A 26,007-nucleotide genomic window follows, 5' to 3' on the forward strand; every position below is an offset into this window, starting at 1 on the left:
GGTGAGGACAATTAATCAGTGGAACAACTTGCCACCAGAAGTTGTAAATGCGCCAACACTTTTAAAGAAGAGATTGGACAACTATTTGTCTGAAATGATATAGGGTATAGGGTATACTCTATACTCTATACTTTATATCCTATATTCTATATCTATATCGTATATTCTATATCCTTTATCCTATATCCTAAATCCTAAATTCTATATCCTATACTCTATATTCTATGCCCTATACTCTATATTCTATGCCCTATATTCTATATCCTTTATCCTATATCCTAAATCCTATATCCTATACTCTATACTTTATATCCTATATTCTATATTCTATATCCTTTATCCTATATCCTAAATCCTATATCTTATATCCTATAACCTATACTCTATATTCTATGCCCTATATTCTATATCATTTATCCTATATCCTATACTCTATACTTTATATCCTATATTCTATATCCTATATCGTATATTCTATATCCTTTATCCTATATCCTAAATCCTATATCTTATATCCTATAACTATACTCTATATTCTATGCCCTATATTCTATATCCTTTATCCTATATCCTATATAGTATATCCTATATCCTTTATCCTATATCCTATACTCTATATATCCTATATCCTATATCCCATATCCTATACTCTATCCTGGGGGTAAATGTCTATAGAGATTCTCAGTGACATCCAGGGCGTGGTTGTCTCAAAGTTGTTTTTTCAAGAGGCCATTGGACTTCCTTTGTTTCTCCTTGAAGTCGTTTCACTCCTTATCCCAGAAGCTTCTTCACTTCCGGTTGAGCGATGGGGGAATGGAAGGATTCCCTGCAGTCCTCAAGGGCCAAGGACCAAGTGAGGAGGTCAGATGACATGTTTCTCCTAGCCAATCAGCAACCTCGCCTCTGAAAAAACCCGAACCACTTGACTTACGGCCACAGTTGAGCTCGATTTTTCTATTGTTAAGCGAGACATTTGTTGAGTGAGTTATCCCCATTTTATGGCCACTGTTGTTAAGTGAATCACAGCAGTTGTTAAATGAGTAACATGGCTGTTAAGTGAATCTAGTTTCCCCATTGACTCTGGGGGAATAACGTGATCCCGGGACACCCACAACCATCATAAATACGAGTCAGTTGCCAAGCTTCTCAATTTTCAGAGGTCTTAAGTGTGAGAAACGGCCCCGAGTCACTGTTTCCAGCCCCGTTGTAACTTTGAAGCGTCACGAAATGAGCTCTTGGCTTCCCTGAGTATCCAGAGCTGAAATCCTTTCAGCCTTCCCATAATTTAAACACTCCCCCCCCCTGCAAATAGCTGTCAAGTGAGGTGATTCTTAGCTTGCTTAATAATTGCTTCCCCTTTTGCCCAGGTGTTTGCTTGCTCTTCCTGGCTTCTTCACCTGCCCTCATTAGCCTTGCAGGTAAGCCAGGCAATTACATCTGTTTGCAAGCGACGAGTCTTCCTTGCCGCTTCCCATCGATTTCTTCAACAGAAAGTTAACAAAGAGGCGCTTTTGTCTGGCGCGGGGCTTCAGCAATTGCTGAGCGGTGTTTGCCAAGGTGGTTGTTATGCTATTCATCTGAAGCATATGCCTTCCTAAATGCCAGGAAAAAGGAGAAGGGGAAGGAGGGAAGGAAAAGGGAGAGAGGGAGGGAGGGAGACATAGGGAGGGAAAGATGGAGAGAGAGGGAGGGAGGGAAAGGAGGCAGGGAGAGAGAGAAGGTGGGGGAGAGAGAGAGAGATGGAGAGAGAGGGAAGGAAGGAGGAATAGAGATGGAGGGAGGGAGGGAGGGATGGATGGAGATAGAGAGAAAGAAAGGGGGAGGGAAGGAGGGAGGGAGAGGGAGGTGGGAGAGAGAGGGAGGGAGGGAGAAGGAGGCAGGGAGAGAGAGAAGGTGGGAGAGAGAGATGGAGAGAGAGGGGAGAGGGAAGGAAGGAGGAATAGAGAGGGAGGGAGAGAAAGAAAAGGGGAGGGAAGGAGGGAGGGAGAGGAAGGTGGGAGAGAGGGGAGAAAGATGGTGGGAAATAGGGAGGGAGGGAGAGAACAATGCAAAGGAGAATCTTTTCTGTTGAAAAAAATCCCAAAAGCATAGGATAAAAAAAATCAATCAGGATTATTATTTGCAAATCATTTTATTTTCTGAAAAGGGTTTCTCTTTGACCCGAAAGAGCCTCAATTCTTCAACCCCTCCCCCATTTGTCTTTCCTTTCCTTTTGTTTTGGTTTTTCCTTTTGGGATGCTCTGCCTTTTCTTTTTTTTTCTGCATTAAAGGGAAATGAAAACAGAAGCAACGAAAGGAGAAGCTGCTTTTCCTTCCTTCCTCCCTTCCTTCTTTCCTCCCTCCCCCTTTCCTTCTTTCTTTCTCCCCCCTCTCTCTTCCTTCCTTTTCCTTCCTTTCTCCCTCTCTCTTCCTTCCTTCTCTCTCTCTCTTTCTCTCTCTCCCTCTTTCTTTCTTTCTTTCTTTCTTTCTCCCTCTCTCCCTTCCTTCTTCCTTTCTTTCTCCCTCTCTCTTCCTTCCTTCTTTCCCTCTCTCTCCTTCTCACTCTCTCTCCCTCCCTTCCTCCCTCTTTCTTTCTTTTTTTCTCCCTCTCTCTTCCTTCCTTCTTCCTTTCTCTCTCTCTCTTCCTTCCTTCCTTCCTTCTCTCTCTCTCTCTCTCTCTCTCTCTTTCTTTCTGTCCCCCTGCTGGCCTATTACTAACCAAGTTCCCTCACCAGGTGTATCATTACGGCACTTAGTTGAAAGAAAATATCTGCCTCTCAAGTCTTGAAAGTTTGATGAGGTGGTAATTTCCGAGTCTTTGGAGATCTGGAAAGCAAGCGAAGATTTATCAGGGTCCTCGCATAAATCAGAAGAATATTTGAGCGGAGAGAGATGGGGCTGGAGCTGGGATTGAAGGGTTGGTAGAGAGATTTTCCCAATGAAGGGGAAAATCCTGTTTTCAGTTTCAGAAGAGGTGGGGTTTCAAGTCCCACAAAATCTCCAGAGTCCTCTGTGGGACTTAAAATACTCCACCTTGAAAACATACACCGAAGGGAGGAGTAGAGGGATAGAAGAAAGAGGGGTAGAGAGGGTGGGAGAGAGGACGGGAGGGAGGGTGAGAAGGAAGGGAGGGAGTGTACTGGGAGAGAGGAGTGGTAGAGGGTGAGGGGAAGTAGGGTAGAGGGGAATGTTGGAGGGAAGAAGGAAAGTTGGAGGGGGGCGAAAGAAAGGGTGTATGGAGGGTCGAAGAGGTACATTGGGTTTCTATTTTGGGGGATATTGCCGACAAGAGGAATGGCTGTGTTTATTGTTTAATGTTATATGGCCCCGGTTATGCACAGCATATATGTGACTGTACGAAAATGAAATGGAAAATAAAAACACATTTAAAAAAAAACAAACATGCAGGACTGAAAAAAAATATGGAAAAACCCATAAGATTACATAAACAAACAAACAAACACACACACACACACACACACAGAGCTACTTACTACTTACTTTTTAAAAGGAGAATGTTGTGTAAATTAAAGGTCATAACTACACACCAGCAGGGCCAGATCGTCCATTATCGAACAAGGTAGGTTGTTAAACGACTCATGCTTCAATTTTACAACCCTTTTTGGGAGGGTGGGGGCTGTCATTAGAAGAGACTGGTTTCTTTTTGCCACCAACTCCAGGGAACAAGAAGACAGAGAAGGAGGTGGCTGGAAGGAGTCACCGAAGCAGCCGGCGTGAGCTTAAATGGATTCCAGAGGATGGGAGAGGACAGGAAGGCCTGAAGGAGCGTTGTCCATGGGGTCGCGATGGGTCAAACACGACTTCAGAACTAACAACAACAACAATCAAAGAATGTGAAGAGAGAAAGAGAGGGAGAAGGAATAGTGGAGAAGAGGAAAAAAGAGAAGGGGAGGAGGAGGAGGAAGAAGAAGAAAGAAGAGGAAGAACAACAAGAACAAGAACAAGAAGACGGAGAAGGAGATGGCTGGATGGAGTCTCCAAAGCTGTCGGCATGAGCTTAAAAGGACTCCAGAGGATGGGAGAGGACAGGAAGGCCTGGAGGAACATTGTCCTTGGGGTCGTGATAGGTTGGACACAACTTCACAACTAAGAACAATAACAATCAAAGAATGTGAAGAGAGAAAGAGAGGGAGAAGGAATAGTGGAGAAGAGGAGAAAAGAGAAGGGGAGGAGGAGGAGGAGGAGGAGGAAGAAGAAGAAGAAAGAAGAAGAGGAAGAAGAACAAGAACAAGAACAAGAAGACGGAGAAGGAGATGGCTGGATGGAGTCTCCGAAGCTGTCGGCGTGAGCTTAAATGGACTCCAGAGGATGGGAGAGGACAGGAAGGCCTGGAGGAACATTGTCCATGGAGTCGCGATGGGTTGGACACGACTTCGCAACTAACAACAACAATCTATTGTTTGAAAATGGGAAATAATCCAAAGGGCAGAATTCTTGTAGCAGCCTCCATTTTTGACAACAAACCTGACTAAAAATATGTTTTTGGAGAACCACGCTGAGAGAAGAAACATTTTTGGTCTTGGGCAGATGCCAAGAATCTTGATAGCTTTCCAAATACTGGTGGCTTCTGGACCTCTGGTTTCCTCCGTCAATGCATGTTGGTGCAGTTGGAACGCATCTGATGGGGGCTCAGATTTAATTCCTTCCCTGGGTTCATATTGTTGGCGAATGTGGAGATTTGTTCCACTTAGCCTCAAGAAAGGGATGTCATGATGTGACAATCTTAATTTTAATCATCATAATCACATCTTCCTATCTGTTTCTCCAGCATGCTAATTTGCGAGCTGAATGTCTTCCAGCAAGCTAACCACCTATTGGCAACCACTAGCAAAAAAAAAAACCACCCCCTCTTCTTCCCTCCCTTCCTTTATTTCTTTTACCCACAGGGAGTTGGAGAGGAGGGGGTCCCTGCCTCCATGGCTTGAAGCTTCTGAAGAACTGGCAGGAACCACATCTAACAAACCAGATCCTCCTGGAATATGGAAAATTGACAACAACATTCAGGAGGCAGCTAAGCAAAAGCAGGGGTGGGTTCCTGCCAGTTCTAACCTCATCTATAGAAGAGGTTCCACAAATCTACAGTGCCGTTTAGAACCGGTTCCAGCTCCCCCCCCCCGCCCGTCCGCACATCATCAAGATGAAGAGCGAGAGGAGGAATTCTGGGAGTTGAAGTCCATAAGTCTTAAAGCTGTCAAGTTTGAACACCCCTGAGGGTTTTTTTCTAAGGGTCTTGTAACTTGGCAGCTTTAAGACTTGTGTGCTTCAAATGCCAGAGTTCCTGAGCCAACATGACTGGAGGAGGAATTCTGGGAGTTGAAGTCCACAAGTCTTAAAGCTGTCTAGTTTGAACACCCCTGGGGGTTTTTTCCCTAAAGGATTAGAGATGCAAGGGTCTTGTAACTTGACAGCTTTAAGACTTGTGTGCTTCAAAGGCCAGAGTTCCTGAGCCAACATGACTGGAGGAGGAATTCTGGGAGTTGAAGTCCACAAGTCTTAAAGCTGTCAAGTTTGAACACCCCTGGGTTTTTTTTTCTAAAGGATTAGGGGTGCAAGGGTCTTGTAACTTGACAGCTTTAAGACTTGCGTGCTTCAAATTCCAGTTTCTGAGCCAACATTTTGGTTGCTAAACAAGAGCGTTGTTAAGTGAGCTTCATCACATTTTACAAGTTGGCCATGCCCACCCAGTCACATGACTGCCAAGCCACTCCCACCTGGTCACATGACCGGCAAGCCACTCCCACAAAGCAGGCCACACCCACAGAAGAGGTTCTAAAAAAGTTTGAAACCCACCACTGGCGCAAAGCCTTGGATTTGGTCCAGAAGAGAAAGAGAGAGAGATTAAAAAAAAATACTGTAATAAAAAATGGCTCCTCATATTAAACGGGGGCCAATATAACCGCAAAATCAATCAACAGCACCCCCTAGCCTAGGATGCTCCCAGCCTAGCCAAACTGTTCTAAACATTTTCAGCAAGCAAGTCCCTTGTGCCTCTTAGGAACATACCCCTAACTGCTTTTCATGTAATTCTGATTGTCTGTCCTGAGCTCCATCTCTGGAGCAGGGAGATTCCCAATGGTTGAGGGAATGTTGCTGCTTGTTTCTTGGTGCTTTCTAAACGCTCCCTCGTCGACCTATCTGGCCGTAGTCAAAAGGGTTCAGCTTGCCGCCATAATTCTTGGCCAGTCCCCCCCCCCTACCCCCCACGTTCTTCTAGGGTGGTAGTAGAAAGGCAGGGCGATCAATGGAAAGAAAGGTGGGTCAAAGGAGAAAAACAAGGACAATAGAATAAGATTGATTCGGAACTTAACAACGGCAGCAAGATTGTTGGTGGCGCAGTACCGGAAGGAGGAGGAATTGCCTACTATTCAAGAATGGATGTTAAAAGTAACAAACCTAGCAGAGATGGCTAAAATATCAGCGTACCTCAAGGACCATTCAGATGAGAAATACAAGCTGGAATGGAGAAGATGGACTGATTATATTCAACATAAATATGGGACTAAGAAATTTCAGTTAGCTTATGAATGAATGAACAAGGAATGTTACAACTTATCTAAAGTTAGTTTCACAAAAGGGGAGTTAAAGTGCAAGCGAAGGGACGATACTAAAGTTTGTTAGTTTATTTTAGTTTATGATTGCTAAATTTTTATACCCTGTATTTGCTCTGGAAGGTTTGGGGGGGGGAGGTGGGGAGGGGAGGTGGGACTGGGGGGGAGGGAGGAAAGGGGAAAAGTATATAATTGTAAAACCTATTAAAACTTTTAATTAAAAAAAACAAAATGGGCTACTTGGGGACTCCTGGAAGGGGCGGGCGTGGCCAGCCAGGAGTGGGATTTGGGGGGGGGGGTCTCCAAATTGCACAGAATCTTAGCTAGAGGTTCTCCCGAACCCCTGGAAACCCCCTAGCAGCCCCCCACCCCTGGTGGTGGGCTTCTTGTCACGCACACAGGGAAATATTCCGCGGGAAAGCCATTAACTTTTACAAGATGGAAACGTTAAACGAATACAAAGACCTGTTTTCTGCCTTGATTTATCCCTCTATTTTCTACCTCGTGTATTCTGTCCATCAGTTTTTATTGCTCTTGAAGAGAATAGATGGAGGCGGAGGTTGGCAGGACCTGGGGCTGAGGTGTCCTTCAGGATTTAGGGGTGAGGAAGGGAGGGTCACAGAACAAAGGAGAGGAAGGGTTGAACATTTTGACACAGGACACCACTGGGTTAGCAAAAGGCAGAAGCCAATGTAAATTCTGCCTTGTGCCAAAAAAACAAAAACAAACAGTCATTGCAACCAGATAGAACAATTTTGATCCAGTAGGATGTCAAACAGCAAACTGTTCTAACTGAGGTTTCCCGAGAGCAGGAAGCAAACTCCTGGTCCCGACAAAACCCCCTTTTATTAATTTCCTGTGAATTCTGCTCATTCCCATCCAGCAAAGCCTTTCAAGGGAGGATTTACAGTCACAGACCTTATCTGGCTTGGAGAGCTGCCAGGCCGATCTCTGCAAAACTTGGCAAGGAGTCTCGGAGAGTCACCAACCAATGAAGCAAACTAATTGTCTCCTGCAAACTCCACTCCTCTTTTGCTTCTCTTTTATTGCCTCTGGGAGGGGCCATTCATCGTCCACCTGTGGCCTTCTTCCCAAGTCGACCCCTCTTCTTTAGCTGTTCCCTTCGTCTGGCAGCTCTGCGCATGCGCACACTGGGAACAGGCTCCAGATGTTCTTCTGCCCCACTCATGTCTGACTCTGAAGGCAGCTGATAGCTGTCAGACGGCCCTGGCCCCCTCTCTGCCTCCGACACAGAGCCCTCCTCAGAGCCTTCGTCAGACTCCAGGACTGGCCCATCTTCCTCCCCAACCTCCCCACTGTCTGAATCTGCTGCCAGCTCTGCTGGCTGCTGGCGGGCCATGGCACAAACATGGTAGAGCTTGCCAAAATTCAGAGAAGGCTGATCTAAAGAGAACTCTACCCCACATCAACTCATGTATTGTAGATATGTTAGTCTTTACGGTGCCCCAAGGCTTTGGACATGCTATTGATTGTCACAACTTGATCACTTTTGAATTCTCTTTTCTTCTTCTTATTTTTTTTAATCCTCTCCATTGTAGATCAACTAATTTCCTACCCAAGGAAGTTGTGAGGCTGGTAGTGATGGCAGAAGCTTGTTATGTCAGGACAGTCCTCCTCTCCTCCTCCTCCTCTTCCTCCTCCTCCTCTCCTCCTCCTCCTCTTCTTCTTTCTCCTCCTCCTCAGATTAACAGAGTTTGAAGGGACCTTGCAGGTCATCTAGTCCATCACCCTGCCCTCCTCCCTTCTTTCTCCTTCCTCCTTCCTCCTCCTCCTCCATTGAGAAAAATATATTGTAGAAACATCCCCTCTCAAATTCTTGCTAGAAATTCAACAAGTAGCTTCCTTTGGTTGATTAAATCCACTACTTAGTCATTTTATTTCCCTGCAAAATTTGACCGAGCGTGTTTGATTCACAAACTCTAGTTTATGCCTTTCTTTAATACGAGGATTCTCCATGGATGAACGCATAAGTGTCTAGGAATCAGCTCTCCCATAACCTTGCATTTTTGGCAGCTAATTTGCTTGAGTATTGATAATGTTTTTCAAGAGCAACGCGGCCAGCCAGACCCATCCCTCCGGTGGCTCCATTCAAGGTGAAAACCGAGCAATCATTTCTCATAATGAAAACAAAATTCTCTTGTAAAGGATCCCAGAAAGCGAAAGTCGAAAGAAGACAAAAGGCTGACGAGGGGATACATATCAATAAATGGAGTTTTATGGAAATTGTCGGCTTTCTGTACAGCAGCTGAATTCAATAAATCCTCCCCAGTCAGTTCGCAAGCTCATGTCTCTTTGTCTGAGGGCTAATAGGTGATTTTTTTCATATATCCTTTTTGGTTGCATTTCCAATAAAGTTTAAAATAAATAAGTACCTGGCTGTTGTTATTGTTGTTGTTGCTATTATTATTATCGCAACAACAGAATTGTATCACAGCGGCCAGTTGTTTCGCCGGATTTGGCATTAGTTACTAGTCGGGCCCCACCCAGGGGCCTAGGACGTCGTAATGTATTTTCGTAATATGCGTGCAGATCCAAGCACTGCGGCTTTTTGCATTTGACTGATGGTGATTTTGTCAACTTTTAACTGTTTTAAATGTAATTCCAGTGCTTTTGGAATAGCACCCAGTGTGCCAATTACCACTGGAATTACCACTGCTGGTTTGTGCCATAATCGTTGGATTTCGATTTTTAAGTCCTGATATTTTGTGATTTTTTCGTGTTCCTTCTCGTCAATCCTGCTATCACCTGGTATTATTATTATTGTTGTTGTTGTTGTACAATTGTATCACAGCGGCCAGTTGTTTCGCCGGATTTGGCATTGGTTACTAGTCGGGCCCCACCCAGGGGCCTAGGACGTCGTAACGTATTTTCGTAATATGCGTGCAGATCCAAGCAGTGCGGCTTTTTGCATTTGACTGATGGTGATTTTGTCAATTTTTAACTGTTTTAAATGTAATTCCAGTGCTTTTGGAATAGCACCCAGTGTGCCAATTACCACTGGAATTACCACTGCTGGTTTGTGCCATAGTCGTTGAATTTCGATTTTTAAGTCCTGGTATCTTGCGATTTTTTCATGTTCCTTCTCGGCGACCCTGCTATCACCTGGTATTGCGATGTCTATGATTGTGACCTTATTTTTCTCAACCAGTGTGATGTCTGGTGTATTATGCGCCAGTATTTTGTCGGTTTGTATACGGAAATCCCACAAGATCTTGACCATCTGATTTTCGGTGACTTTTTCAGGCTGATGTTCCCACCAGTTTGTTGCTGTTTTAATATTATAATTTTTGCACAAATTCCAATGGATCATTTGTGCTACTGAATTGTGCCGCAATTTATAATCAGTCTGCGCGATTTTTTTACAGCAGCTGAGTATGTGATCAACAGTTTCATCAGCTTCTTTGCAAAGTCTGCATTTGGCATCATCAGAGGATTTTTCGATTTTGGCCTTAATGGCATTTGTGCGGATAGCTTGTTCTTGCGCAGCCAGGATTAGTGACTCTGTTTCTTTCTTTACCGTATTTTCACCCATATAACCCGCGGGTTATATGCGGTTTTTACATGCACAGCGCCCCCCTGCGGGTTATATGCGTGGGCGGGGTATACAGAAAATATTTTACACGATCGGAGGCTTGCTTCTTTCTCCGTTTCTTCCCCCACCCCGATCTCAGCTGTTTCCTTCTCCTCCGTTCCTTTCCTCTTCCCCAGCGTGCGCAGGCTTCTTTCTCCGTTTCTTCCCCCACCCCGATCTCAGCTGTTTCCTTCTCCTTCGTTCCTTTCCTCTTCCCCAGCGTGCGCAGGCTTCTTTCTTTCTCCGTTTCTTCCCCCCCCCATCTCAGCTGTTTCCCTTCTCTTTTACTCGCCGCGGGTTATATGCGTGTGCGGGTTATCTGCGTGTGCGGGTTATCTGCGTGTGCGGGTTATCTGCGTGGGCGGGTTATATGCGTGGGCGGGGTATACGGGAAACATTTTACACGATCCAGAAAACCCGCGGGTTATATGCGTGTGCGGGTTATCTGCGTGGGCGGGTTATATGGGTGAAAATACGGTAATGTACCTGTTTTTAACCATAACCAAGTTTGTTCACTGTCCACTTTATCTTTTATTTTTTCCAGAAATTGACCATGCAGTGCTTTGTTCTGCCAACTCTCCATTCTTGATTTTATCACATCTTTTCTGTATTCTTGTTTTGTCTGTTGGGCCTTCAGTAGATTTTTGTTCTTTACTTTGATTAATAGATGTTCTTGAGTGTCTTTTAAATAATCAGCCAGTGCATGTTTTTCTTCTTCAACTGTTTGCTTCACTTGTAATAATCCTCTGCCACCTGATTTTCGGGGCAGATATAGTCTATCAGTATCACCACGTGGGTGTAAACTGTAGTGCATTGTCATTAGTTTCCTGGTTTTTCGGTCCAAAAGGTCCAAATCAGCTTGTGTCCAGTTAACTATGCCAGCTGTGTATCTTATAACTGGTATTGCCCAGGTATTTATGGCCTTGATTGTATTTCCACCATTCAATTTAGATTTCAAAATTTTCCTAACTCTGTTGGTGTACTCTCGCCTGACAATAGTTTTTACTTCTCCATGCTTGATGTTATCCAACTGCAGAATGCCTAAGTATTTGTAGGGTTCATTTTCTTTGCATTTAATTAGTTGGCCATTGGGCATTTCAATTCCCTCAGATGCAGTGATTTTGCCCCTTTTTATGGATACAGTGGCGCATTTTTCCATGCCAGACTGCATTGAAATATCGGTGCTGAATACTCGGACTGTATTTGTCAATGATTGGATTTCTATTTCTGACTTTCCATAGAGTTTCAAATCATCCATATATAGTAAATGCGAAATTTTTTCAGCTTTTTTGGCTGTTTGGTAGCCTAATTTCATTTTTTTTAAGATTACTGATAGTGGGATCATTGCGATGATGAAGAGAAGAGGTGAAAGTGAATCACCCTGGAAAATTCCTCGCTTGATATTAACCATTCCGTAGCTCTCATTCCCTACTGCCAACTCAGTTCTCCATTGTTTCATTGCCTTTTCAGTAAAGGATGTAATATTTTTGCTAATGCCAGTTGTTTCTAAGCATTTTATGATCCAACTATGTGGCAGTGAGTCAAATGCCTTTTTGTAATCAATCCAGACCATATTCAAGTTCGTTTTTCTGTTCTTACAATTTTCTAATATCATTTTATCAATTAGAAGCTGATCTTTTGTGCCCCTGCTCCTTCTTTTGTTGCCTTTTTGCTCTACTGGCAAGATGTTGTTTGTTTCCAAATAATCCATCATGTTATCTGCAATAATGCCTGTGAGTAATTTGAAGGTTGTTGGTAAGCATGTTATTGGTCTATAGTTTTCAGGTGTTGTTCCTTTAGTTGGATCTTTCTGAATCAAGTATGTTTTTCCAGTTGTCAACCATTCATCAATTTGGCCCTTTTGTAAAATTTCATTCAGTTGCCTGGCCAATATTGCATGTAAACTGGTCAGATATTTGAGCCAGAAACCATGTAATTGGTCCTTTCCAGGTGATGTCCAATTCTTTACCTTTTTAACTCGATTTTTGATCATCTCAGTTGTTATTTCTAATACTTGCATTTGTTTGTTGCCAATGCTTTCTCAAGTCATGTATCCACTTTGCTTCCTTGTTGTAGTCCTTTGCATTTTCCCACAATTCTTTCCAGAATTCAACTGTGGCCTGCTTTTCTGGTTTTTCACTTTTGGTGTCACCATTCACATTAAGACTTTGATAAAAACGCCGTTGGTCTGATCGAAATTGCTGATTTTGTTTATATTGGATGATTCGTGCCTCATATCTTTCAATTTTTCTAGCTGTTGCTGTTATCTGCTGTTTTACAATCTCTACAGCTTCATTGATGTTTCTTGTATCCAATCTATATCTTCTGATTAGCCGATCTATGATTTTGTTGTTTTTAAGCCGTTGCTCATGCATGTTCTTTAAGTTACTAGCATCTGCCCTTAATTTTTTGATTTTTTGTTCTAGACGGATTTTCCACTTTGGCTTTGATGATGATGATGATGATGATTATTATTATTATTATTATTATTATTATTATTAACAACAAAATTGTATCTCACCCCTGCCTACTCTGGGATGGGAAAGGTTATTGATCACCTCTTCAACTCCCAAGATACTATATACTCTGACCAAGGCTTCCCAAGAGCATGAAGCAAACTCCTGGTCCCAACAAAAACCCCTTTTATTCATTGACTGTGAATTCTGCTCATTCACATCCAGCAAAGACTTTCAAGGGAGGATTTACAGTCACAGACCTTATCTGGCTTGGAGAGCTGCCAGGCCGAGATTTGCAAAACTTGGCAAGGAGCCTCAGAGAGTCACGAGCCAAGTAAGCAAACTAATGGTCTCCTGCAAACTCCACTCCCCTTTCGCTCCTCTTTATTTCCTCTGGGAGGGGCCATTCATCGTCCACCTGTGGCCTTCCTCCCAAGTCGACCCCTGTTCTTTAGCTCTTCCCTTCGTCTGGCAACTCTGCGCATGCGCACGCTGGGGACAGGCTCCAGCTGTTCCTCTGCCTCACTGACTCCGAAGGCAGCTGATAACTGTCAGACGGCCCTGGCCCCCTCTCTGCCTCCGACACAGAGCCCTCATCAGAGCCTTCCCCAGACTCCAGGACTGGCCCATGTTCTTTCCCAACCTCCTCACTGTCCAAATCTGCTGCCAGCTCTGCTCACAAAACAACAAGGTTGGAAGGTTGAGAGTTCAATCCTAGGCAGCAACCGATATTTCTCTATCAGGTTGCAAAGAGAAAAATATCTGCTGTGAACTCCCTGTAGGCATCAGGAAGGGCATCCGGCTCAGCTCCATTCAGTCATCCCAACCGTACCCCAATACAAGGGGATTATAAGGTTGTAAAAAGAGAAAAAAGGGCGTACTGCAGAAAAATAAGCACATATTCACAGCAGCTGTATAGGGGGGAAAAAAGGAAAAACTGATGTAATTATGTTCGCTGCAAAGAACATCGGCATTTTCTTAAAGCACAAAATGCAGATAATGACAACTGTGGATTGTTAAAACTTTACTTTTTCCTCTTCTCCTTTTAAAATGATTTGTGGATCAATTAAATGGAATGAAATACTCCCAGTCTAGATGAACATTGGCCCACGCCACCAACCATCAAGTCGAGGCACAGTTTTTCCCCCCGCAATCTTTTTATCAACGCGAGGATGTAATGGGAGAAAGATAACCAAACTCAAGTTGAGCTTGCTCGCTTTAATTAACATTTCTCTTAATTAAAATGGAATTCAAAGGGGGCGAATAAAAGTTCTGAGCAAATTTAGGCGCCGTAGAGCATTGGAAGAGACAGGTGAATGCATTGATCCCGATAGAAGCCTGCGCTGCGATCCCAACAGAGTTACCAACAACATCTCTAACTCGGAAGATGTTTACAGCAATCAGATAGTTTCTTAGAAAATTCCCTCCGCCCCCCACGATCTATATTTTAGCAAAGTCTTTTAAAACTACTCTTATTTGTTTCTTTATTATACTTCTGTGCTTCCACTTCTTATCTAAAGGTGACTCTGGGCAACTTGCCAGCATTAATAGAATAACAGAGCTGGAAGGGACCTTGGAAGTCTTCTAGTCCAACCCCTTGCTCAGGCAGGAAACCCTATACCAGGGGTGAGCAACCCACGGCTCTAGAGCTGCATGTGGCTCTTTCTGCGGGTCCCTGTTGCCAGTCAGTGCCACAGTTGATAGGGCTTTTGGTGTAGCTGATTCCACAGGGTCGGAGCAGCCACAGAGAAGGCTCTCCTCCGGGGGCCCGCCAGCCGACACTGTCCGGCTGACGGTATCCGAAGGAGGCCCACCCTGTGGGATCTTATCGGCCGTTGGGAGGTGTATGGCAGTAGGTGGTCTCGCAGATAGGTTGGTCCTAAGCCATGTAGGGCTTTAAAGGTAATAACCAACACCTTGAATTGCGTCCGGAGACCAATTGGCAGCCAGTGCAGCTCACAGGTGTAATATGGGTGTATCTCGGTACACCCAATATCGCTCACGCGGCTGCATTCTGGACTAGCTGTAGTCTCCGAACGCTTTTCAAGGGTAGCCCCATGTAGCCTAGATTCATGCCACAAAGGGCTTTCCATTTCAAAAAGTTTATACCCCGCCGAGGATCCCATTTTGGTGAGATGGGTGACTATATTACATTTGATGGATGGGTTGTTAGAGCGGGCATCTTCCAACGGAAGAATATGTTTTGCAAATGTAGGAGTGCAACATATTAATTTTTGACAAGCCGGTGTTCTTGCCAGTGACTAATTGGCAGGGTCCCTGGGTCGCTGACAAAATTAAATTTGTCAGCAATTTGTGATTGTGAGTTTGATGCTGTTATATGACACTTCGGGAGCATGGCGTTAGCCAACATGTCAGCTCGTTCCTTCTAAATGTCCAAGCAGTGCCACACATAACCCAAATGTTATTAATATCCATGGACCTCCTGATATCTCCTAAACTGGAGCCAAACGCTCAGCGGTCTTGACGTAAGAATCTTAGTGGAATTCAATTTTTCTAAAGCCCAAAGCAATCTGCCTGGCTCTACATACTGCTTTGGAGCAATATGATGAATAGATTGTCCTCAGATTTTTTTTTAACAGATTAACAGAGTTGGAAGGGACCTTGTAGGTCATCTAGTCCAACCCCCACTCAAGCAGGGGACCCTACACCATTTCTGACAAATGGCAGTCCAGTCTCTTCTTTTTTTAAAAAAATAAAATTTTGGGGGAAAAAACTTTTACAAATATTTATTTCCCTCCCCCACCGTCCCCCCAACCCTCCCCCAACCTTCCCCTCTCCCCGACTTCCCAGAACCAATACAGGGTATAGATCTTTAACAAAAACATTCTAAAATAAGCTTTAAAAAAAAGTTGATGTCATCTTTCTTTTCAGCTTTAACTCCTCCTTGCTAGGCTAGCTCTAAACAAATGATATCATTCCTTGGAGTCTCTTCTTGAAAGAATCCAGGGATGAAGCTCCCACAATTTCTGAAGGCAACTTCTGCTCCATTGGTTGATTGTTCTAACTGTCAGGAAATTTCTCCTTAGTTGTAGGTTGCTTCTCTCCTTGATTAGTTTCCACCCATAGCTACTTGTCCTACCCTCAGGTGCTTTGGAGAATAGCTTCTTTGTGGCCTCTGAGATATTGGAAGATTGCTATCATGTCTCCCCTAGTCCTTCTTTTCATTAAACTAGACATGCCCAATTCCTGCAACTGTTCTTCATATGTTTTAGCCTCCAGTCTCCTAATCATCCTGGTTGCTCTTCTCGGCACTTTTTCTAGTGTCTCAACATCTTTTTTTTATAGTGTGGTGGCCAAAACTGGATGCATTACTCTAGGTGTGGTCTAACTAGGGCTTTATAGAGTGGTATTACAAAACAACGGAATAACAGAGCTGGAATGGACCTTGGAGGTCTTCTAGTCCAACCCTGTGCTCAAGCAGGAGACCCTGTATCAGTGGTGGGTTTCAAAAATTTTTGGAACCTACTCTGTGGGTGTGGCCTCCTTTCTGGGAGTGGCTTGCCAGCTATGTAACCTGGTGGGAGTGGCTTGCCGGCCATGTGTTCTCTCTCTCTCTCTCTCTCTCTCTCTCTCTCTCTCTCTCTCCTTCCTTCCTTTTGTCTCTCTGTCCCTTTTTTCTTTTATCTTTCTCTCACTCATTTTCTTTCTTTTTTCTTTTTTCTTTCTTTCTTTCTTTCTTTCTTTCTTTCTTTCTCACTCTCTCTGTCAGTGTGTGTCTGTGTGTGTGTGGGGGGGGGCAGTGGTGGGTTTCAAAAATTTTTGGAACTTCTTCTGTAGGTGTGGCCTGCTTTCTGGGACCACTGGTGGAACCTCTTCTAACCAGTTCAGTAGATTTGACGAACCGGTTCTACCGAATAGGTGCGAACTGGTAGGAACCCACCTCTGCCCTGTATCATTCTGAACCTCCAGTGTTGGAGTGGCCACAATTTCTGGAGGGAAGTCACCCCACTGATTTAATGGCTCTCACTATCATTTCTTCTGAGTTCTACGTTGGATCTTTCTTTGATAGGTTTCCATCCATTGCTTCTTGTTGATGCTTCTTCCAAAATTAGGACTCAGCCCAGGAAAAAAAATATTTAGGAAACTATATTTTGAGAGAAACTGTACGTCAGAATCAGTATTTTTGTTCCTAGTGTCTTGCTCAGGTGATGTTCTTCTTATGTAAAGGTAAAGGTTCCCCTCACACGTATGTGCTAGTCATTCCCGGCTGTAGGGGGCAGTGCTCTTCTCTGTTTCATAGCCGAAGAGCCAGCGCTGTCCGAAGATGTCTCCATGGTCATGTGGTCAGCATGACTAAATGCTGAAGGCGCACGGAACGCTGTTCCCTTCCCACCAAAGGTGGTCCCTATTTTTCTCCTTGCATTTTTACGTGCTTTCGAATTGCTAGGTTGGCAGAAGCTGGGACAAGTCACGGGAGCTCACTCCGTTATGTGGCACTAGGGATTCGATCTGCCAAACTGCCAACCTTTCTGACTGACAAGCTCAGCGTCTTAGCCCCTGAGTCACCGAGTCCCTTTATATTTTTGGATACTCCTTACTAAATATCCAAAAATGCACGTTGTTTTTTTTTGTTCACTTCATGAACTTTTGTATGTAACATTCCACTCAACAGATGAATTTTTTAAAATATAAATCTAATACATTTCTAATCACACGTACTTTCGCATGCAACTTTCTTCGAGGTATGTACAATTGGTATTGGTATTGGTATTTTATTATTTGTATGCCGCCCTTCTCCGGGAGGACTCAGGGCGGCGAACAATTCAAAGGGGAAAAAAGGGGGAACATAAAAGACAAAATACAAATAATAAAAATAGGCAAGGGTCGCACAACCATACATGTCGAGAGGGGAGGGAACTCATCACCCCCAGGCCTGCTGGCAAAGCCAGGTTTTGACGGCTTTTCGGAAGGCCTGGAGAGAGGTGAGGGTCCGAATCCCTGCGGGGAGTTCGTTCCAGAGGGCCGGAGCTGCCACAGAGAAGGCCCTTCCCTGGGTAATAGCCAGGTGGCATTGGCTGGTAGATGGCACCCGGAGGAGGCCAACCCTGTGAGATCTAATGGGTCTGTAGGAGGTAATTGGCAGCAGGCGGTCTCTCAAGTACCCAGATCCAATACCATGAAGGGCTTTACAATGTACAATGTCTTCTTTAAAGCCTCCAGTCCTGGAGCATTCACAACTTCTGGAGGCAGGACGTTCCACTGATTAATTCTCACTGCCAGGAAATTTCTCCTTAGCTCTAGCTCTTGGTTCTCTCCTTGATTAAATCGATAACCAAGGTAAGAAACTTTTGGAGAAAAACGCCAGTAGAAGTTGTGTTTTTTCATGCCCGCTTGGCCCATGCTGAATTCTCTTTCAGTAAATTACATCATTCCAATGGAGAGTAAACCCAGTAAATTGCTATTCATCATCGTGGCCCAGAAACGTTCCCCATTGGGAGATCGTTGATGGATCATCACCGGACATTTGACATATGAAAAATGGCCACTTAAATGCTCCAAATACACAATAAACACATCAGTATGGGGGAAAAGCCAAGAAATGGAAACCCCCCCAGGCTGAAAGGTTGCTCAGAAAGATCCCTTTCTAATTGGATCTCACACAACACAGACAGAACAATTCAAAAGGAAATTAGGACAAAGTCAAGAAGGTTTCAGAGTTAAGCTACCCATCCAAGGTAGAAGTTTGCTACAATTGCAAAATAGCAATAGCAATAACAGTTAGACTTATATACCGCTTCATAGGGCTTTCAGCCATTTCTAAGCGGTTTACAGAGTCAGCATATCGCCCCCACAGTCTGGGTCCTCATTTCACCCACCTCGGAAGGATGGAAGGCTGAGTCAACCTTGAGCCGGTGAGATTAGAACCGCTGAACTGCAGATAACAGTCAGCTGAAGTGGCCTGCACCCTAACCACTGCGCCACCTCAAAATGATGCATGCCCATTGAAGGATAGGTCTTCTCCATTCCAGAGGGATTCCTTCCTTTGGAGCAGGATAGGAATAGTATTAGAATAGAATTACAGAGTTGGAAGGGATGTTGGAGGTCTTCTAGTCCAGTGTTTCCCAACCTTGGCAACTTGAAGATGTCTGGACTTCAACTCCCAGAATTCCCCAGCCAGCATTCGCTGGCTGGGGAATTCTGGGAGTTGAAGTCCAGACATCTTATAGTTGCCAAGGTTGAGAAACACTGTTCTAGTCCACCCTTGCTTAGGCAGAAAACCCTACACCATTCCAGACAAATGGTTGTCCAATCTCCTCTTAAAAACGTCCAGTGTTGGAGCATTCACAACTTCTGGAGGCAAGTTGTTCCACTGGTTAATTGTTCTCACTGTCAGGAAATTTCTCCTTAGTTCTAAGTTGCTTCTCTCCTTGATTAGTTTCCACCCGTTGCTTCTTGTCCTGCCCTCAGGTGCTTTGGAGGATAGCTTGACTCCCTCTTCTTTGGGGCAGCCCCTGAGATATCGGAAGACTGCACAACACAATGTATCTGGCGGTGGTACTAAAAGTTGTGCTAAAAGTGATAACTACATGGTAACTAAAAGGGAGGAGGAGGAGGAGGAGGAGGAGGAGGAGGAGGAGGAGGAGGAGAAGGAGGAGGAGGAGGGATAGGGAGGAAGATGACTGTGGTTTTTTTCTGGCAGAAATTTCATGACCCAACTAGGGAACTCTATAAAGGAATGGGGTTCATATGGAGGAGGAAAAGGAGGATTTGGGGGTCCTTGGTGCTCTCTGGATTTGGGATTTTCTTGCAGATGTTTCATGACCCAACTAGGCAACACCATCAATGCTAGAAGGAAGTGGGATTTGTGAAAAGCAGAAGGAGGAAGAGGAGAAGGAGGAGAACTGTGAGATCCTTGGTGCTCTTTGAACTTGGTGGTTTCCTCGCAAATGTTTCATGAGCCAACTAACATGATCAATGCTAGAAGGGAGAGGGGTTTGTGGAGAGGAGGAGGAGGAGGAGGAAGAAGAGGAAGTGGAGGAGGAGGAAGGGGATGGAGGAGAAGGAAAACTGCGCTCTCTTGGTGCTCTCCGAGTTTGCTTTCTTGCAGACATTTCATTACCCAGCTAGCTAACATCATCAGCACTAGAAGGGAGTGGAGTTTGCTCCCATGCGATTCACAGCTAGCTCATTAAAGAATCTCCTTGACTTCTTTTTCTGGAACACTTCCTGGTGCCTACAGAAACTAAAATCAGGGTTCTCAGCTGAACTGGGCAACCTTAGTGTGTGTGTGTGTGTGTGTGTGTGTGTGTGTGTGTGAGAGAGAGAGAGAGAGAGAGAGGTAGAGAGAGAGAGAGGTAGAGAGAGAGAGTGTGTGTGTTAGTTCTCCATGGATGCTTTGAAGACTGCAGAAAGCAAACTCTCTCTCCCAATATTAAAAAAAAAGGGGTGGGGGACTTAATGAGCTTAATTCTAAAAGTAGCTTAACAATCCCAGAGACTCATGACCTGAACGCCTCCTTCGGCAAAAATTAAAGCCTAACATCTAAAGAGTCCACCGGTTTGAGCCCCCCCACCCGAAAGGGAACGCCTGACTCTCAGCAGGCAAATTAATTTTCCGAGCCGAGCATTTGCAGTTATTACGCAGTCACCACAAACAACCCTTCCAAATAAATATTGATGAAAAATAGGCTTATGAATAAATCAGGGCTCTGCAAAAAAAGAAAAAGAAAAAAAAAGAAGAAGAAGAAGAAAAAAAAGGAGTAAAGATATCTTAATGAGTCCCTGTCTGGAGCCACCGTCACTGTAGATCATTAAGTGCCGTTAATCATCATTACCTGCAATTAAACCCTGGCTGGATTTCCCATGGATGTTGAAGGATCTATTTTTGGGGGCATGATACCTCTGGTCTCCCCACGTGTTCCTGGCCTTTTGGGGGAAAGGGGTTTGGGGAGGGGGAGGAGAAAGGATGTGTTTTTCTCCTTTTTTTTCTTCGAGTCCCAGGAGGTGACTCAAGGAGATGTGAGAGCTGGTGGAATTAATTATCTCGCGCTGTCTCCCATTTACATTTCCCCCCGAAGGCGGCAGGGTGTACGTGTGAACTTTGCGAGAATGGGCAATTGGAGATCGGAAAGGCCAAGTCAGAGACCCAGGCTGCGTTTATTCAGTCTTTTCACTTGCTTTTATGGACTTATTTTATGTATGCCGCCCAGAGTCCCCTGGGAGTGGGCGGCATACAAATACCAATAGCATTAGCAATAGCAGTTAGACTTATATACCGCTTCATAGGGCTTTCAGCCCTCTCTAAGCGGTTTACAGAGTCAGCATATTGCCCCCAACAACAATCCGGGTGCTCATTTTACCCACCTCGGGAGGATGGAAGGCTGAGTCAACCCTGAGCCGGCGAGATTTGAACAGCCGAACTGCAGAACTACAGTCAGCTGAAGTAGCCTGCAGTGCTGCATTTAACCACTGAACCACCTCGGCTCTTCAACAAGATTATACGAATAAACTTCAAACTTCAAACTTGGAAGAAGAGGATGGATGACCTGTGAGACTGCCTATGATGAAACCTGTGAGGCCTCTTTAAAAGGCCGGCAGAGGTGGGTTCCTACCAGTTCGCACCTATTTGGTAGAACCGGTTTGTCAAATCTACCGAACCGGTTAGAAGAGGTTCCACCAGTGGACCCGGAAAGCAGGCCACACCTATAGAAGAGGTTCCCAAAAATTTTTGAAACCCACCACTCACACACACACACACACACACACTCACACAGAGAGAGAAAGAGAAAGAAAGGAAGAAAGAAATAAAAAAAAGAAAAAAGAAAGAAAAAGAGAGAGAAAGAAGAAAAGGGAAAAGGGACAGAGAGACAAAAGGAAGGAAAGAGAGAGAGAGAGAGAGAGAGAGAGAGAAAGAAAGAAAACACATGGTGAGCAAGCCACTCCCACCTGGTCACATGGCCGGCAAGCCACTCCCACAAAGGAGGCCACACCCACAGAGTAGGTTCAAAAAAATTTTGAAACCCACCACTGAAGGCCGGCCTCTTCTGGAGGGGTTGACATTTTGGAGAGGGGACCACTTTGCAAAAGATGGAAGTCCTCGCTCATTTCTAGAAGACCCCAGTCGGGCTGAAGGTTTGTTTTGACCCAGCTCCGCAAACACAACAAACCCTCTGTAGTTAAATCAATGAGTCCTTTATTAGGAGAGCCGGCAGCCCCCGGCAAAAAGTTTATCTTTCACCGCAAGCAGGGAGATGAATAATTGTCTGCCATAGCTATTCCTCCTGCCTTTTATCCCCAGAGCTAGGGTGGGGCTTCGCTAGCAGCGGTGGCTCTTCTGTCCCAAGGACCGGCCCATAGATTTCCACTGCTCTCCTCTCCTCTGCCTTCTGCACCTCCGCGCGTCAGGCACTGGACCCAGCTGCTCCTCCTCTTCCTCATCAACCACCTCCAGACTTGGGGGCTGTTGACTCCCCATCTGAGGGCTGATGGACAGCCCAGGCTCCGCCTCTCTCCCTCTCCCTCCCTCTCTCTCCCTCCCTCCCTCTCTCTCTCTGCCAGCTCCATTCCCTCTTCCCCCTCAGAGCTCTCAGGGAACTGGTTCAGGGGCATGGCCAGCCTGCCGTCGCTACCGGTTCAGCGACCCAACCCCAATTTCCACTATTAGTTCACCCAAACCGGTGCGAAGCAGTAGTAATCCACCTCTGCTGTCTGCACGGCCAACCATAATAATACTAATAATAATTGTTTGAAATGTAAATCTATTTAGAGGGCAATCAATTTTATCTGCTTTTAAAAATGCTTTGAAATAGCTTGCGTGTTTTTTTTTTAAAAAAAATCACCTTCTGCACTTTGCACTGAAAATGTGATCACTAAACAGATGATATGTTTTGAGCCTATTGCACAGGGCTACAAAAAAACCACACTTGGTAATAAAAACAAAACAATTTCTTTCTGGTTGGACAGGTTCCTCCCCCCCCCCTCTTCTAAAATATGAGTTTTGGAAACTGCCTCTTTTTTTTTTAAAGGTGAGATCTATTTCTTTTTTAGCACCTAATAGCCTAGCAATAAATCTAAACTGCATTTTAGTCAGGGAGCGGGGAACTTCTGGGTGGCTGAAGACTTGCCGGAGGAATTTTATTAAGGATGCAAAAAAGAAAAAAGACAAAAAGACAACGAGATATTTATTTTTCTGGGTTGGGGGGAAGAATTTTGCAAACAGTCTTTTATTCTGCTTTTCTTTTTTTCTTCATTAAAAAACTGAAAGTCTTTTTTTTTCCCCATCTCTTTTAAAGTATTGCTCGTGGAAAACAATCTTTTTCTCCCTCTTTTTTTTTAAAAAAAACAGCTAACGGTTAAATTTTAAGAAAAGAAATAAAAGTATGCTGTAAAATAACAATCGGAAAAAGGGAAAGTATTCGAAAGGGGACACACCCTGGTCTGTTCCAGTGAGACGATAGGAAGAGAATCCATAAAGGCGGTAATTTGGAAGAGTGGTATTAATTCTCCGTTCCTTCTGGCGAGAATAGAATTCATAAGGTCAGGATAAATTTTAACTATGTCACTAAAGTCTCACTGTTAATTTTTTCAGCACACTGGCTCTGTTTTACTTTCTTTTTCTTTTCTAAAAAAAAAGGAAACGTTGGGAAATCTGTCCTCTTTGTCAGTTAAATCTTAAGATGCCCATTTCATCAGTACAGGCATTTAGCATGCAATTGCTTTTTTTTTACGACCCTGTAATCTCTTGATGGTGGAGTGGGGGTAATTGAATTGAGCTGAGCATTTACTTGTCAGGTGCCCTTCCTGACACCTACACCAGAGTTCACAGCAGATATTTTCTCTTTGTGCCCTGATAGAGGAAAAACTGTCGCTGCCTAGGATTGAACTCCCAACCTTTCAGGCCTTCCGCAAAGCCCTTAAACCCTCCAGGCCTTCCGCAAAGCCCTTAAAACCTGGCTGTTCCGACAGGCCTGGGGCTAAAGAGCTTTTGCCCCCCTCCTCGAATTTGTATGGTTGTTGTGTGTTTTAATTGTGTATTGTTACGTTCGTCTTTTTATCCCCTGTCTGTACCCCCTTCCCTGACTGAATTGTGAGCCGCCCTGAGTCCCCTTCGGGGAAAAGGGCGGCATATAAATGTAATAAATCCTAAATCCTAATCCTTTCAAGTGGGAAGTGAGCATCTTCACCTCTAGGCCACCACACCGCTTCTCAGCAATAGCAATAGCACTTAGACTTATATACCACTTCATAGCGCTTTATAGCCCTCGCTAAGCAGTTTACAGAGTCGGCGTATTGCCCACAACAATCTGGCTCCTGATTTTACCCACCTCAGAAGGATGGAAGGCTGAGTCAACCCATGAGCCAGTCAAGTTCCAACTGCTGGCAGTCGGCAGAATGAACCTGCAATGCTGCATTCTCACCACTGCACCACCACAGTTCTTGATTTGCATGCAATTATGTAACTAGCTGTATAGCACAATTTTGCAGGAATGATTATGCAACTGCTGGGACCAGCCTGGATCCCAGCAAACATTTCACCAGTTCCCTTGCCTCTCTGGCTGAATCGCTAAGGAGCTTCCACAAGTGTCTTTGAAAAGACATCTGGGAGTAAGTTGATCCAGTGGACCTTAAGGGATTTGACCATATGTGAGACCTCTGGGGAAGAGAAATCTCAGCCAGGTGAGCAAAATAAACAAACCCTCCAGATGTACTAATTCGATCCAAGCAGGGAATTTTAACACCCCTCCCTAGTTTCTATATTCTCAGGTGAGTTTCTACTTCCACTCAGGAGCTTAATGATCAAAATATTTGCTTGCCAAATTATTCATTTCCCCATAGGAAGAAGGCAAACTTGGTTTGGTGGGACGTAAACCAATTATACATATTTGGAGTTTACCATAAATATCAGTTCCTCAGTTTGCAACTATTAGCAGAATTTGCAATGCCTTCTGCTCTTCAATTTTGTCTCATTTTTGAACCATCTGTCTGAATCGTGTTTAATTTTCAATGTTCTTTCATCTCTTTCCACTTAGTTCCCTGCCTGATCGTCTTTCTGTATCTTCCTTTCCTTCCTCATTGATCTATTCTACGTGTCTCTTTTACGCAGCCGCTTAAAAAACAACCCACCCACCCCGCTTCTTTCTAAATTTCCTGCTTCGATTAATCCCTTTTCTGTTTCGTGCGTCTGTCAGGATAGCCATCTCAGATAAAATCCAATAAGTTACAGGCTTCAGTGGAAACGGCATATACATTTTCTCCAAGGTGCAGTTGCGGAATGCGATCAAAACTGGCACCTGATATTGAACACTACAAAGGCCATAACGAGGAGCAATTTGGTGTAAGTGGTTAAAAGCCATGGGCTAGAAACTGGGACACCCTGAATTCCAGTCCTGCCTTAGGTGAGCGCATTCTGCAAGATGATGGGCGGATGGTGTACCGAAATAAAAGTGGAACCTATGGCCCAGATCTATGATGGGGTCAGAACATCTGCACTTCATGATTTTGAAGTCCCAGGCATCTCTCATCTGGTGGTCAGCGGCCATGGAGATGTTGAGGATCCATAGCTCCATGATCAGGTCCAGTTTGATGAATGACAAACTGGATAGGTTAATGGGATGATGGTCCAGCAATGAAGGTCTCTGATGGGGTCAGAACATCTGCACTTCATGATTTTGAAGTCCCAGGCATCTCTCATCTGATGGTCAGTGGCCATGGAGATGTCAAGATATTTTGTTGGCTATTTGAAAGGGAATATAATATATATTTAATTTTACACATGTTAGCAGCTGCTGGAATTATGTTTGCTCAACAGTGGAAAAACAGAGATATGTAAATGAATAAATATTACAATGTGCAGGAATAAATAAATTGACAATTAAAATCAAGAAGGCTTTGAATACTTTTCCACATGAGATTGGTTTTAGCAATTGCCAACTAACGGAAACAGAAATTAGAAATCCAAAAGTATGAAAGAAAACACCAATTATGTAAGGAAAGGTCCCTAAAATGTATAAGGAAATATTACTAGATCATTATTAATGCGTAGATAACTGAGGGACATTACACACTCACCAGTGGTGGGTTTCAAAAATTTTTGGAACCTCTTCTGTAGGTGTGGCCTGCTTTCCGGCTCCACTGGTGGAACCTCTTCTAACCGGTCCGGTAGATTTGATGAACCGGTTCTACCGAATAGGTGAGAACTGGTAGGAACCCACCTCTGGTGCATGCGCAGAAAGTTCTGCGCATGCCGCAGAGATGGCGCATGTGAGCGAAGCGAGCCGGTAGAAAAGGTAAGTTGATTTCACCCTTGAAATCTAGAAGGGAGTGGAATTTGCAGCGTGAAGGAATAGGATGGTGCCACCCTCCTCCGCCTCTGTGGCCCGGGACTCCATAAATACACGCATTACTTAATGAACCACCTTTTTCTAATCTGCCAAATCGATTCCTTTGTCAGA

General features: G+C 44.3%; 1 protein-coding gene across 1 annotated transcript in view; it reads right to left on the bottom strand.

Moving 5' to 3' along the window:
* TBC1D21 (TBC1 domain family member 21) overlaps positions 1-26,007 on the bottom strand; it is an 81,205-nt gene that overhangs the window by 43,283 nt on the left and 11,915 nt on the right. The window lies entirely within an intron of this gene.

The sequence above is a fragment of the Thamnophis elegans genome, chromosome 16 (assembly GCF_009769535.1).
Source record: "Thamnophis elegans isolate rThaEle1 chromosome 16, rThaEle1.pri, whole genome shotgun sequence".
Classification (NCBI taxonomy): domain Eukaryota; kingdom Metazoa; phylum Chordata; class Lepidosauria; order Squamata; family Colubridae; genus Thamnophis; species Thamnophis elegans.